Raw genomic sequence first — 3,682 nt, 5'->3', positions numbered from 1 at the left:
CTGGGCTGTGGGGCCATCTCCGTGTCTCTGCTGCTCTCCAGGCTTCTCAGGAAACTCTGCTTTGTGTGGCTGAGTTCCTGAAGAGGAGAGATCTTGAAAGACTGGTGAAGAGCCAGAATCTGTGGAAGTTCAGCAAGTGCCTGGTAAGGACAGCCTGCAAGCCCCAGCCTCAGCCCGGAGAAGCTCCCTGAGCACGGTGCTCAGTGTGCGGGGCGGGCAGCTGTGGTCCTGCCCGGTGCTGCAGCCAGAGGCCTCGCGGGCTCTTCTCCAGGCTGCCGGGGGAGCCCGGGCCCGGCGGGGCTGCGGGGCGGGGCGGCACCGCGGCTCCCCGGGCAGCAGCCGGCCCTCTGCCCCGCCCCTCGGGAGCCCGGCGCCGGCGGCTGCTGGCCGCGCCTCAGGGCTGTGCGGCAGGGGAGGCCGGGGCTGGGCGCAGGCAGCGCCCGACCCAGGGGCTGAGCCCGCACCAACGCTTCCCTCCTGCCGCTCTCTGCAGCTGGCAGAGGACAGGAGCCGAGCGGCCGAGCACCTGCGCCGGGCCCTGCGCTACCTGCAGAGCCCACAGGAGCCCCTGCGAGCGGCGGCCATCAGGTTCATGGGTGAGTCCCGAGCCCGGGCTCCCTCCCCGACCCGCCGCAGCTCGGCCCCAGCCCCGCCTGCTGCCCCGGCAGCGCCAGCCGGGCCTGGCGCCGTGGAGCCCCGCCTGGCCCGGGCATCGCTGCTGCCGCCCTCTGGCAGCCGTTCCCTGGGGCGGCAGCGTGCGGCAAGGGCCGGGCTGAGCCCTGCCAGGCCAGCAGCCCGTGTGGCCACAGCGCCGGCAGCGCCGGTGGCAGGGAGCTGTGCCGCTGGCGCCGTGACAGGCTCTGTGTTCACAGGCATGGCGGGGCGGCACCTGAGGGGGAAGAAGGAAGAGCTCTGGCTCATCTGTACAGTGAGTGAGGGCAGCGGGCTGGCAGCGGGGGCTGCCGGGGGAGCTGCAAGCCCTGCCCCGGCTGCAAGAGGGCTCTGCTCCCTGTGCGGACCAGGGGCGGCGTGGGCAGAGCACACAGAGATTTCAGGGCCGCCTGGGGGAATTCATGGCCAGCAGCTTCAGGCTGTTACCGTTGGTCCCTGCTCCCTCCTGGCCATGGCTAGAACCGGCTGGGATGGCCCTGGCAGGGGGCTCTCCTCGGCTCCCTGCAGATCCGGGATCTGACCATGGCTCTGTTCCTTTCTCTTTCAGCCCTTGAACACCTGACAGAGGACACCAGCAGTGCTGTGTCGGACCTGGCACATCAAACATTGTATGTCCTCCAGGCACTGCAGAGTGAGCGATATTCCGTCTTCCAGAGGGTGCAAGAACATCTGCGCTGGGCATGGAGGACACGGCCTCGTCTGTCGGGGCTCGGCTATCTGCGCTGCTGGAGCTCTGCCGAGTGCTAATGCCTCTTTCTGCTGAGGCCACCCGAGTCAGCAGGAATTTTCCATTTCTTTGAGATTGTTCTTTTCTTTTTTTTATTTTTTCATTAGTATATGAATATAGAGTGTGTTATAATACACAGACTTCCAGGAGCTTTCTTTTACTGCGCAGGGTCTGCATGGCATAGGGGAAGAGGGGGAAAAGTGTGCCATGGCTCAGCAAGCTGCCCAGGCGTGCAGTGTTGCAGGGGAAATGGCCAGAAGCCCCTTGGCCTTTGGTGGTTCTGCTGAAGCCTTTGTGCTGGTGACAGAGCGGCTGGGCAGGAGCTGGGGCTGCGGGGATCCCTGTGAGAGCAGTGCCCGGAGATGGCCACAAGCCCTGTGCCAGGCAGGAAGCGCCATCCGTGTCCTCCTGCCCGTGTGCTGCTGGCTGCCTTGCTGAGGGCTCCCAGGTGCCTCTGGATGGGGCTGCTCTGGAGCTGCTGTGGGGCTGCGGCGCTGCTGCCGGGCAGCTTGGTCGGGCTGAGGCAGAGCCTGAGGGGCTGGGGCGCTGGCAAGCCCTCAGCAATGGGCTGTCAGAGGCCACAAGCAGCCCCCTGGCAGCTGCGCGCCCTGTTCCTGCCAGAGTTGACTTGCAACACGGACCCCGGGCACTCTGGAACTAACAGCATCGGTGTTGTTGGAAACCCAAATGCAAGGAAATCTCAGACCTTTGGTCTTGTCAGCAAAGCTTAGAATTAAACACAGGATTTGATCGGAGACCTTGGAAAGGGCTTGCAACGCTAGGTACTAGAAGTGAGAATGTGGATTTCTAGTTTATTATAGCAGAGACACGGGGAGGAATGTTGAATTAGAGGAAAGTTTAGAGCTTTAGTGCTGAAGATCTAGAAAAAATCAAAGTAGTTACAATGGTAAACAAGAAGCTTAGGATGCAGTGCTGTGAGTTTGTGTGTCATAACATGATTGGCTAAGGAAGCTTACACTGTAGCACGAGTCCCTAAGACGAAATATTGAAGGATTGGCTGCAAAACATAAATATTCTCTTTGGCAGTGTCTTCTTGGCCAAGAAATCCTTCAAAGCTCTTGTAACTACAAGTCTTGCGGGCCTTGTGAGCCATGCAGTGCAGATGTGAGCCAAACTCACCCTTCCTGTCTATGTAGAAGAGAAGAAATAGCAACGGCATCATCTAAAAAACTCGGAGGTCTGCTCTCTAGCTCATTCCAAACTCCCTCAAATCCCCCAAAGTGGGATTTAGCTACGAAGAGATGACAAGGACTCTTAGTGCTGGCTCTTTGACTCCACAGCAGCTGCTTTAGAATCTTTCACTTAACCCTGTGTAGTCATGTGCCAGAAATGGATCATTTGAAGAAACTTTCCAAGTGACTTGCATGGAGGTTTGTTTGAAGGGTATTTGAGGAGAAAGGCTCCCGGCAGAGGTCTGGGCTTCGGCCTAGCTGTGTCCACTGCTGATTGTGAAGTGTGCCATCAGCTGCAGGGCTTTCTGGGCTAAAAATATCATCCAGTCACTTGGACTTGCTCTTTTAGGCCTCTAAGAGCTGGACCCAATTTCGGGGCACATTTGGAGACCTCATCTGTGGGTGGATGGAGCACCTAGGATTTTCCCAATTGCTGGGAATGGTTCTCCAGGTCCCTGGTGTAAAACGGGGCTCCCCAGCAACTGCGCATCTGCAAGATGATAAACAATTGTCTTGGTTTGAAGAGAGATGTGTCTGCTAATGAAGGCAGAAGGCTTCTCTGAAATGGAAAATGTAAATCCCCTCCCTTCAAATGATTCTCATTTAGAAATTCAAATGTTCTCAGGGAAAGATATGGGGATAGGACTGAGCCCGCAGAGCCGGGCAGCGTTTGCTGATGCTCTGAGCCCTTCCTAAAGATCCTGTCGGGCTGTCTTAGACACCTGGGGCCAGGGATTCCTTCCAAGCTGGGCCACTTTGGCTGGGCTGGGGGCAGCCCCAGGGCAGTAGGGAGTGTGTGCAAGGGCCCTGGGTGGCACGCTGCAGCACGGTCTCGGTGCCATGGAACGGAACCCGGTGACCAAGGGCCCTTTGTGACACGTGGGAAACAGAAGCTTGCCCAGCTGCTGGGAACACACAACGGGGCAGAACGGGACAGAGCGGTGCCGTGAGGAGCCACCGCACAGCACACTCGGTCCTGTCTGACCAGGAGCCTTTTCGAGGCGTTCTTCCTGCAGCTGAGCTCGAGGCCAGACCACAGGACTTGGTGACCTGTGGCCTTCCAAAGGCTTCTCTTCTGCAGGTGCCCTGA

At 59.0% G+C, this 3,682-nt stretch overlaps 1 long non-coding RNA gene across 1 annotated transcript; it reads left to right on the top strand.

The window, feature by feature from the left end:
• The first annotated feature begins 509 nt into the window (after positions 1-509).
• LOC132087192 (uncharacterized) lies at positions 510-1,408 on the top strand. The gene is made up of 3 exons (XR_009420482.1): positions 510-596; positions 873-928; positions 1,220-1,408. It is a non-coding gene; the product is annotated as an uncharacterized LOC132087192 (long non-coding RNA).
• The last annotated feature ends 2,274 nt before the right edge of the window (positions 1,409-3,682 follow it).

Source organism: Ammospiza nelsoni, unplaced genomic scaffold, assembly GCF_027579445.1.
Source record: "Ammospiza nelsoni isolate bAmmNel1 unplaced genomic scaffold, bAmmNel1.pri scaffold_54, whole genome shotgun sequence".
In the NCBI taxonomy this organism is placed as follows: domain Eukaryota; kingdom Metazoa; phylum Chordata; class Aves; order Passeriformes; family Passerellidae; genus Ammospiza; species Ammospiza nelsoni.
This window is presented reverse-complemented; position numbering and strand designations above follow the sequence as displayed.